This window comes from Martes martes (assembly GCF_963455335.1).
Source record: "Martes martes genome assembly, chromosome: 6".
Classification (NCBI taxonomy): domain Eukaryota; kingdom Metazoa; phylum Chordata; class Mammalia; order Carnivora; family Mustelidae; genus Martes; species Martes martes.
In genome coordinates, this window is record NC_137893.1 from 62231840 (window position 1) to 62243846 (window position 12007).

A 12007-nucleotide genomic window follows, 5' to 3' on the forward strand; every position below is an offset into this window, starting at 1 on the left:
CTATCTTTGCAAATGGCTGGAAGTAAATAGGTTTAGAATTCCCAAGGTCTATCAGAAGGTCAAAATCAGTAATGGGTTTTAGGATTACCCAATCTTTGAAGACTAGAAACATGGTAACAACTTGGAGAATTTTCTTTGTGTCCAACTAAATTACTTATCAGTTCTATTGGAAGAATATAGCAGGAGACAGTCCACAGATGCAAGACAAGTTAACTTATACTCACTCATTCCTTAGAAATTCTTCTAAATTAGCCCAGCATGGATTTACTTAGTTGTGTATAACAGTGTTAGTAATTCCATTTTTCCTAAGGAAAACCTACAATTTCACTGAAGAATATCTCTTATTTCTATGTTTACTTCGAGAGATAGTGATCTTTCTTACAAGTTGGTATTTTCAAGGGCAATTGAACTGCTCTTATCCTTCACAGAAAGAAGCAGATTTTTCCCCCTGTGGTTTTGATTTCTAAATAAGGTTCTGCTCCTTGCTATCACTAATGTGGAACAGGGCTGGGGAGGATGGAGTTAAGGTAAGTCAGGCACAAAGCAGGCAAGGGGTGGAAGAAAAAGTAGCTTTTTCTCCAGAGAAGTCTTTGACATGGAAATGTGTCTCCAGAAGATAATGGGGAGGGGAGGAGCCCTGCTGGTGCAGGGGTTGAGGAAGATGAGTCCCAAAAGCAAAGGTCATATACCTCCCTAAAACAAACAGTAAGAATGAAAGAATTCACTGTTGTGCTCCTCATAACCTCCTCAAGGGAGAGAGAAGGTGACAGAGCACTTGCTCTGCACCAAGTCCTTCAGAAAAGATATTTGAAGCTACACTCTCAAATGACAGCATTTCCCAACACAATTAGCACAGTGTAAAGCTTAGGTAAGTTGGATTTCTTACTTTTCACATTCAGATTGTGAATAAAGGGGGCCCTGAGAGGCGAAAAATAGACTTCTGTTATTTTATCAATGGTTAATCAGTGAAATTCTAGAAAGAGTTTCCCACACTTCGTTCCACACCACTTAGGATTTTCTGGCTTTGACCGGCTCCTTGTCACTGTTGTTTAAATTATACTGTGGCCTGCTGTTTCTTTCCTTCTTCAGAAGGGGCCCAAATAATGTCAGTTGATGAGCAAACACAGGAACCTGCCTGAAATTTCCTCACCTTCTCTTGTGTAAATGTAACTGTTACTTATGTTGTCGGTTTAAAAGTCAGCTGTACAGAGAAAATTATCACAGCAAGCATAGGGGCCGTTGGTCATGGAAAGCCAGGGAGGGCAAAAGCCAGGAAACTGACTAACCCTGTGACATTACTGATGGAAAGTGGTTAGGATAGAACATGACACATACTAAGGACAGATTCTTCTAGCACGCACCCTCCACACCCTACTCAACACTTCCACTGAAATCACAGGCACCTTTGCAGGGAATGGGCTATTTCTCTAAGTGTTAGAAATTCAGTTGGTTTTCCCTTCCTCCTAAAGGAATATTGGCAGGAAAATGGGGGAGGGGTGGTTAGTGCAGGAAGCTGATTGGCACAGGGAAGTGCGGGGGTGGGGGGAGTTGGGGGCTCTCTTCAACTTCTCCTTCTCTAGATTGTTCAGTCACTCACACTCCGGGATCCTTCTTAGGGAAGGAGAAGATTGCTACCCCATACTTTCTGTGGGGGAAAAAAAAAAGAAAAGAAAAGAAAAGACCTCAGTGGAAGGCAAAAGGGAAATGAGGACTGCATTATTTCCCAGATCGCTTACATTCCTTACAGATCCCAGATCCCAGATCCCAGATCCCTTACATTCATGTAAATCAGATTCTAAGGGATATCTGGGGAGGCTCTACTCTAACCACTTAGCTGCTGTGGATTTGGGGGTTAGGGTCTTTCTTATTTTGAAAGCTAAAGATGATTTTCATTGATAGAAAAAAATAAATACATGCACACACTTTTTTTAATATGCAATAAACCCCATATTTCCTCCCAAACAGAGGCGGCCAAGGTTAAACTTGGTTCAACTTCCCAGTGTGCATGTGTGTATGGTTGATTCGATTTGGCTCACAAGTAGAGATCATACTGGACACAATGTTTGTTACATGCTTTTGCACTTAACAGCATTTCATGAACAAATTTTCCTGCCAGTAAATATTATTCTATATTTATTTTTAAAGGTTGCACATGAATTAATCTCTTTCTGATGCTGGATAACCTCTTCTCAGCAGAGTTGAGAGGAAAGTATCAGTAGCATGTCTAGAATCCCGTAATTGCTTTGTTTCTGCCATTGACTCACCTGAGCCAAGAGTGCATTCAGGGTGAACACTAAGAGCACTTCCTCTGTCTGAGGTGGGAAAGGAGGCAGCCAGGTGTCTGTTGCTGAGTAGGGGCCCCTGATATGAGAAGGTCAAAGGGTGCCCCGAGAAAGGGCTCAGGAGACGTGAACCATAAGAACATCCCACACTCCTGTTCTTCCCTTAGAGATACGTTGGTTATTTTGCCATCCCACTGACACTTAACCTATGATTCCTTTCCTAGGCCCTGGATTATTATTAAAGCCCAAAATAGATCAAGATAAACATTTTACAGTTAGATGTTGACTGCAGATGTATCTGTTATCATGACCTTCATATTCTCAGTGTGGTCTAGACCACAGATAAGTCCACTTCAGAATGCACAGGAAACAGAGAAGAAAAATTGATTCTTTCTCCATATTTTCCTCTTTTCCTGGTCCTGAATAGGGAGAGCTGCTTCTCGGTTCACTGTTGGTAGCCTCAGTTTCCCTGATGCCTTTTACCCAAGGTCCCAAAGCAGCACACAGGGCAACATAAGAAGGTCTTCTCCAATTCCCCACACAGCTCCTGGGTGACATCCCCAGGACAGGAGCTCCCTCATTCTGCAGCAATGATTCAGGAAGTGGGGGTAGAGCAGAGGGGGGAAAGGAAGGCAGGGCAGGGGTTGGTTGGACTATCATTCTAAACCTACATTAATACACTCACTCTACTTCAAAGAGGTTATGAAGGTTACATGGTTTCATCTTCGAAAGATCTTGAGATTTTAAAGTTCTAGATTGGGAGCAATGTAAGAAGGTATTAATTAATTAATGATTGATAGATAGACAGACATAGATAATCAAACCTCAGTTATAACTAACTCTGACCACAAAACTCAGCTGGCCCTATTACATTTCCAAGTTCATTTTTAAAATTAATATATCTCAGGGGAAACCTCATATATTATCTCAAAGTCTAAAACGTATTCTAGAAGAAATCAGTCAGGAGAAATAAAATATAATAAATGCTATGGTAACAACTTGATTTCTTGCTTTGCTTACTAAATGACAGAATTACATTCTGTGGGCAAATAGCTGAAAATAATTCCAACATAAATAATGACATAATTATATAGTACAACTTTCAAATCCACTCCTTACTGTCTCTTCTTACCACTGCCTTACTAATAATACATAACATTATTGAGTGCTTACGGTTTGCTAGACACGGATCTAAGGGTTTTACACATATCAATTTATTTAATCTTTACAGCCCTATGAAAGAACTTCTATTTTGATCCTTGATTTATAGAGAAGGAAACTGAAGCATAGAGAAAGTAAGAAACTTCCCCCAAGGTCATGGTTTGGAACTCTGGGATTCTGTGTCACATCATGAAGCTTCCTGGGTACTCTGCTGCTCCTCTCACTAAGAGTTGGCTCTTATTCCTCCACCTCTCTCCGGATTGATCTCCCTGCCTCCCCTCTCTAGTCCACCATTATGGAGCTACCATAGTTACCATATGCAAAATTAGACCATGTCATCACGCCTGGTTAGAGCCCATCAATGGTTTGCCTTTCACCTACAGAACAAAGTCCAGCCTGCTTAGTGTAGACCGCAGCATGTTTCCTATTCTCACCTGAAATGTCCTTTCAATGTCATTGTCATCCTATCACTCACTGCACACACGCTCTCCACATTTTCTTAGCTCTAAGATTTTACATAATATTCTCTTTTTCAATCTTTGTCATTATTTGGAATTGAGAAGAAATTCTAGCTCCTCTCTGAAGCCTCCCTCTATCTCAAAACGAGAAACAACTTCTCACTCTTCTAGGCTTCCACTATACTACGTTCATTACTTATAGTCTTTGTTTTTATTTTTCTTTCCTGCCACCTTCAGTATGACTTTTTAGCTCTTATCTGGATTATAGCTCCTAAAAATTAAAGACGCTGGTTTGTGAAACTTTAAACTTAGACATCTCTTATAGTGCCTTGTGCACAGTAGGTGCTCAATACATGCTTTTTGAATGGAAATTCCCTTAGATTCTGTATGGGACTAGAATATCTTGTCTGCCACTTGGGTATGTTTTAGCCTATGGAGCAGGGTAGGAAAAGTTTGTTGTGGCCATGCAGGAAGGAAAATTCCCAAAGTTAGGGGACACCATGACTCAAAATATAATGTCACTGAGTTATCAATTGTGGTCTTATATTTCTGCTGCATGAGTAAGAAGGGGAAACAACTCTGCAGATGGAATGGCTTTTTTTCTTCCACCTCCGGTTTACTCCTCTTCTGAGTGGCCCCGTCGTGATTAAGCCTAACCAGCCACTTACAAAAATGTCTCCCCATCCCATGAAATGCATATTGGCTGATGCAGAAAAAGCAAATTCAGTCATGGCCCCATTCCTCTGCTCCTTCTACCTGTCCAAAATTCTCTTTGCTCCTTTGAAGGCATTTTCCATAAGGGTGGCCAGTAGCATGTTATTAGAAGGAGATAGCACACTTTCTTGGATGTAGCAATAATAAACACTGATATCCCCAGGATCCCTGGGTTAAGCAAATCACTCTTGATTTCAGTTCAGGTGAGGATCTCAGAGTCGTGAAATGGAGCCCTGCGTCAGGCTCCCCACTCAGCGCTAGTCTGCCTGATATTCTTTCTCTTTCCCTTTCCCTCTCGTCCCACTCACATGCATGCACCACTCCTTCTCTCTCTCTAATAAATAAATATATTAAAAATTTTAATAAAAACAAATACTGACATCTCCAATATCCCAAAGAGTTGAAATGCTTGCTCCAAATCACCAAACAGCTTCATAAAGACCTTCATTTGCCACTTAGATGAATTCCTACATTTTATTGCTTGGTTAACTTTGCATTGATATTGTACAGATTAATGGCAAAAATGACACTGCTTCCATTAAGATGATATACCTGGGTCTTACCTTTTCCCCACTCCCTCTTCACCAGCATACCATGATCCTCTAGTTTTATTTCCTGTCAACCATCATAAACAGTAGCTTTACATTATTCAAATAAATTTTAGTTCAGTTGAATAAGACTAAGATAGTCAACATAGATAAGATGTAGAAAATCTCAACTACAATCTTCACTTTTATGCAATCCTCCTGGCATAGGTTCAAAACACTAACAGTTTTTCCAGCAATTCTTTTTCATCACTTTAGTTTAACCCAGGGACTCTCTAGGTCTTTGTTTCAGATCTTGCTAACTAGTACATTCCAGTTCCACACCAAAAGTGAGGTATTTACTTAAAATATTTGTGGAGTGCTCGTGTCAGCTAAGTCTTTACTAGTTGAAGGTTTTTGTTAATATTTTCTTTCTTTCAGTCTTTCTTCCTTCCTTTCTTTCTTTCCTTATCACAACCATCATATTTTTGCTCTACATCATCAACCTGATTAATCTTTCTTAAGGTCTATTCCTAGAAATCTGATTTTTCTCCCTACTCCTTCCTCTAGACTTTGATTCTACATACCTCCTAAAATCTGTTATTCTATTGTGAACTAGGTGGTCCTGGTTAAAATCTAACAAAGTGAAATTCAATTTAAAAAATAAATTAAAATTCAGCAAACTAAAAATAAAAAATGTAAATAAATGCACAAACACAAGATGGGGGTATAGCTTATAGCTACAAGTAAGGAATATTGGGAGGTTTTACTTCTTTGCACACATACTGACAGGCCACAGTATGATGAGCCTGATAAAAAGAAATGTGTCTTTATGCTACACTCATGGGAGCATCAAGACTAGATTATAACAGAGAAAGTTCTACTTTCCCTTGCATATTTCAAGTTACCTGTAATATTGTCTTCTGGTATAGGTAATACATTTGAAGAGGTATAAAGACAAACTGGAGAATTCCCAGTGCAGAGAGTAATGAGTAAGAAGTAACAGATAAATTGTTCTGACCCAGATGGAGTAACAGGGAGCAGATTTGCCATCCTGCCCAAAAACAAAACCCAGAAAACTAGATAAAGTATATGACACAAGTTTTTAATACAATGGACAATAGGCAACAAAGGACAGTGATTTTTGAGAGATGATAAGAAAAAAAAGGGGTGAATTCTATGATTATTCCTGGTTACTGTTTTGAAAGTAATATCAGGTAGTGGCTCAAGGTGAGGAAAGCCAGATGAAACTTGACGGACACCCTGAGTTGAGAATACAGGACTGAGAGTCAAGGAGATCATGGTAGCTAGAGTTCACCTAGCAAAGTACTAGAGAGGAAAGTGATGAAAAGAAAGAAACTCCTGGACCTTCAGAAGACCCTCCTCGAGTACCCAACAGACTACTAACCAGATTATACATGTGTGGAAACTACTTGATGTTGAAGAAAGAAACACCTGAAAGGATTAGAGCAAACAGTTTCTGGTATTCATAGTTGGCTAGAAATAGTTCACATGAACCAGACTAGAAAATCTTAGAATATATAGGGCATGGGTAAATTCAGTAATAGGGAATAAATAACCCCAGAGTAAATGTTACTCTGGTTCTGACTAACAGATCTTAAAAGAAAGAACAAATAAATGCAAATTGCTTCACATTATTTAGCTGTATCCAAGAACTAAGTTCAAGAATATTTTTAGGAATATAAAATTATGCAGCACCCAGGAAAGTAAAATTCACAATGTCTGGCATTCAGTCAAAAATTACCAGATATGCAAAGGAAATAGGACAAAACAAGGAGAAAACTCCACTGAAACACTCCTAGAACTAATGACAAATGTTAGAATTAAGAGAAAAGGACACTGAAGAAATCATGATGAATGTATTCAATATGCTAAAAAAAATTTATGTAAAGGCATAACAAACTTTAAGAAATGAGAACTACATAATGTCTTAGTAAATATACAACAAATGAGATTTGCAAACTTACACAAATAGAAATAGAAACTTCCCAAACGAAGCACAGAGAAAAAAAAATAACTAAAAAAAAAAGAAAAATATAAAGTATATAACAATATCACAAAGGTCAGGAGGAATGAAATGGAAGTATACTATAGTAAAGTCTTCATATTATTCATGAAATGGTAAAAATCCTTTAAATGTAGACTGAAATAAGCTAAATTGTATACTATAAATCATTAAGCAATGACTAAAATAAGAAAATAATTATAATAAGCCAACAAAGGAGATAAAATGAAATCATAAAAAATAATTGATATAAAAGAAGAAAAAAAGAGAAGGAAGGGGGGAAACTCCACTGAATCATACTTAGAACTAATGGCAGATGTTAGAATTAGCAGAAAAGAACACTACAATTAACAGTACCAAAAAAATTATTGCATCAAAAAAAAAAAAAAAGTAAGAGCTAATTTTATGCTACTATGAGGAAACACCCTTTAAATATAAAGGCACAAATAGGTTATAAATTAAATAATGGAAAAGGTTATGGTATGATAACACTAACCAAAAAGAAAACTGAAGTAGTTATATTAACATAAGACATAGTGGATATCAAATAAAAAAACATATCTAAGGATAAAAATGATAATTTCTTAATGGTTTAGGGACCAATTCATCCAAAGAATTTAAAAATGTTAACATTTATGTATTGAATAACAGAGCTTCAAAATATATGAAATGAAATATAAAAGAACTGCAAGAAGTAATGGAGAAATACAAATTATACCAAAAGATTTAAATTTACTTTAAATTTAAATTTACTTCTCTCTGTATCCAAATATATAAAAATATATATACTTCTCTCCGTATCCAAAATATATAAAAATATTATAAAATTCAACACCCCAAAAAAACAAATAATCCAATTTAAAATGGGCAGAAAGACACAAATAGACATTTCTCCAAAGAAGAACTTCATATGGCCAACAAACACATGAAAAGATGCTCAGCATCACTAACTACCAGGGAAATACAAATCAAAACTACAATGAGTTATCACCTCACACCTGTAAAATGTAACACAGGACACAACAGGTGTTGGTGAGGATGTGGTATAAAGGGAACCATTCCTCTTTTACTCTTGGTGGGAATGCAAACTGGTGCAGCCACTCTAGAAAACAGTATGGAAATTCCTCAAAATGTTATAACTAGAACTACTCTATGATCCAGCAATTGCACTACAATTTACCCAAAGAGTACAAACATACTAATTCAAAGGGATACATGTATCCTCATGTTTACAGCAACATTATCAATAATAGCCAAATTATAGAAACAGCCCAAGTGTCCATCAACTGGTGAATGGATAAAGAAGATATGGTATATATGGTGTATAATATACACACATACACGCACACACACACACACTGGAATATTATGCACCCATAAAAAGAATTTACAATGTGGACAGGGCTAGAGTATTATACTAAGCAAAATAAATCTGTCAGAGAAAGACAAAAACCATGATTTCATTCATATGTGGAATTTAAGAAACAAAACAAATGAGCAAAGGGGAAAAAAAGAGAGAGAGAGAGAAACCAAGAAACAGATTCTTAACCACAGAAAACAAACTGATGGTTATCAAAGGGAGGGGGGTGGGGAGATGGGTGAAATGGGTGATGGGGATTAAGGAGGGCACTTGTGATGAGCACTAGGTGTTGTATGGAAGTGTTGAATCAGTATAATGTACACCTGCAATTAATATTACACTGTATGTTAACTGGAATTTAAATAAAAATTTTATAATTTTTTAAAAAATATAAATAAATAAAATAAAAATAAAATTACTTCTCTCAATATTTGGTAGAACAAGTAGAAAAAAATTATCTAAGACATTGGATACTCAAAGAACACTATAATCAAATTTACCTAATTGACATCTGTAGAATACTTCTCTCAACAATAGTAGAATACACATTTTTTTTAAAGATTTTATTTATTTATTTGACAGATCACAAATAGACAGAGAGACAGGCAGAGAGAGAGGGAGAAGCAGGCACCCCACTGAGCAGAGAGCCTGATGCAGGGCTTGATCCCAAAACCCTAGGATCACCACCTGAGCCAAAGGCAGAGGCTTAACCCACTGAGCCACCCAGGCGCCCCTACACATTCTTTTTAACTCCACAAGGAACATTTAACAAAGCAAACCATATTCTGGGCTATAAAACTAGGCTCAATAAATTTAAGACGATTGGGGCACCTGGGTGGCAAATTTGGTTGAGTGACTGACTCTTGGTTTTGGTTCAGGTCATTATCTCAGGGTCATGGGATAAAGTCCCTCATCAGGCTCCACGTTCAGCATTGAGTCTGGTTAAGTTTCTCTGTCCCACTCCTGCTGCCCCTCCCACTCTCTAAAATAAATAAATAAATCTTTAAAAACAAATACTTTAATAGTGAATTAATTAAAGAGGATTTAGGTCACACAAAGTGTCAGCTCTGACCATATAGATTTAAATTAGAAATCAAAAATAGATCTCCAGAAACTAAATAACAAGCTTCTACATAACTCAAAGGGCAAAGAAGAATTACAAAAGTGAATTAAGAAATATTTTAAAATGAAAAGAGAAGTATGACATATGAAAATTTACAAGATGCCACTAAAATATTTTTATGGAGAAATTTATAGTGTGAAATGACTGTATTAGAAAATAAGGTTTCAAATCAATTAACTTAGTTCCAACCATAAGAAACCAAAACAGTGTTTGGCAAACTATAGCTCTTAGGTCAAATCAAGATCGCTGTTTTTGCAGAAATAAAATTTTATTGGAACACAGCCATGCTCATTCTTCTATATTCTACCACAACATACATGCTGTGGTAGCAGAATTGAGTAGCTGGACAGAAAATGTAGGGCTCACAAAACCTAAAATATTACCTCTAGCCCTTTGCACAAAAAGTCTACTCACCCCCTAACCTGAAAAAAAACAAAGTAGATGGAAAGAAACAAACAACAAGGATCTCAAAAGAATTCAGGGAAACATAGAAAACAAAATAAACAAATACATGCTTCTGGGAGAAAATCTATAAAAGTGATTAACCACTAGCCATATTTATCAGAGAAATGAGGGAAGATGCAAATTACCAATATGAGAAACGATAGAAGTTATATCAATATAGATTCTACACATAAAAAGGAAAATAAGAAAATACTTTGCACTTTGTGCTAACAAATTCAACACAGATGAAATGGAAAAATTGCTTGAAAAACATAGATGACCAAAGGTCACTGAAGAAATAGGTAATCTTAATAATGTTATACTTATTAAAGAAAACGAACTGCTAATTAAAAATCTCTCACAAAGAAAATTCCATGCCCACATAGTTTCACTAGAGAATTCTTTCAAATTTTAAGAAAGAGATAATAACAATTTTGTAGAAATTCTTCTAGAAAATTGAAGAGGAATTCTTCTCATCTCAATCTGTGAGGCTTTCATCCCCTGAAACCAAAAACAGATAAAGATGTGAAGTCCAAAAAATTCTATACCAATATCCTTTGCAAATAAAAATGTTAAAATTTTTTTTAAAAATCTTTCACAAGTCAAGTCTCATGAGATATAAAAAAGATTGTACATCATGAAAAAGTGGAGTTCATCCCAGGAAAGCAACATGGATGAGCAATTTTGATCTAACATTTTAAAGTCTATTAATTTAATTTATCAAATTAATACACTGGAAAAGAAAAGCCGTATGATCATCTCAACAGAAGCAGAAGTATTTAACAAAACTCAACATACATTTCTGTTAAAAACTGTCAGCAAATTAGAAAGAGAAGGGAACTTGCTCAGTTTGATAAACGCCATTCATGAAAACCTACTACTACTATCATACTTGAGGATGAAGGAATAAATCTTTCCCTCTAAAATCAGGAAAAATAGGACTGCGCACTGAAGCACCACGCTTAGCGGGGTCGCGGAGGGTTCTTTCGGGGCCGGCAGATTGTTTTCTGTCTCTCTTTACTGGTTCCCAGGGCCAGGGACTAGCAGTGTGTGGCTGTCTCACAACTAACCGCAAACCCAGCAAGCTACAGGCAGCGCCGGAAGTGCGTGGCTCTGAAGGACTGCCCCCTCCTGGCTATAGGAAGGGGCCAAGCCTCCGACCTTCCTCAGCGGGCTTCGCCCTTTACCCCCGGAGGCGCTAACTCTGGGTGGAGATTTCTGGGCGGGTAGGGGAAGCGGCGCTTCATTTTTGTCCTACATCTTAGTGAGGCTATAGGGGTGGATGCTGCTCTCCCAGCTTCACTATGCCCGTCAAGGATGACAAGAAGAAGAAAATTGGCCAAAAAAGACAAAGACCCAGTGAACAAACCTGGGGGCAAGGCCAAAAAGAAGTGGTCCAAAGGCAAAGTTCGGGACAAGCTCAGTAATTTGGTCTTGTTTGATAAAGCGACATACGACAAACTCTGTAAAGAAGTTCCCCACTATAAGCTTATAACTCCAGCTGTTGTCTCTGAGAGACTGAAGATTCGAGGTTCCCTGGCCAGGGCAACCCGTCAGGAGCTCCTTAGTAAAGGACTTATGAAACTGGTTTCAAAGCACAGAGCTCAAGTAATTTACTCCAGAAACACCAAGGGTGGAGATGTCCCAGCTAATGGTGAAGATGCATGAACAAGATCCACCAACTGTACATTTTGGAAAATAAAACTTTATTAAATAAAAAAAAGAAATCGGGAAAAATACGGCAATGTCTGAACTTATTATATCTATTTCACATTGTACTAAAGGTTCTAGATAGTACAACTAGGATAAAAAAGAAAGGCACCAGATTAGAAAGGAAGTAATAAGTTCTCCTTATTGTTAAACAAAAATGAGTGCATAAAAAATCCTTTGGAACCTACAAAAAAGCTGCTATTCC

General features: G+C 37.2%; 1 pseudogene across 1 annotated transcript; it reads left to right on the plus strand.

The window, feature by feature from the left end:
• Positions 1–11396: 11396 nt before the first annotated feature.
• LOC308344947 (small ribosomal subunit protein eS25-like) lies at positions 11397–11761 on the plus strand (annotated as a pseudogene). Its single transcript has one exon. The product of its transcript is annotated as a small ribosomal subunit protein eS25-like (transcript).
• Positions 11762–12007: the final 246 nt, after the last annotated feature.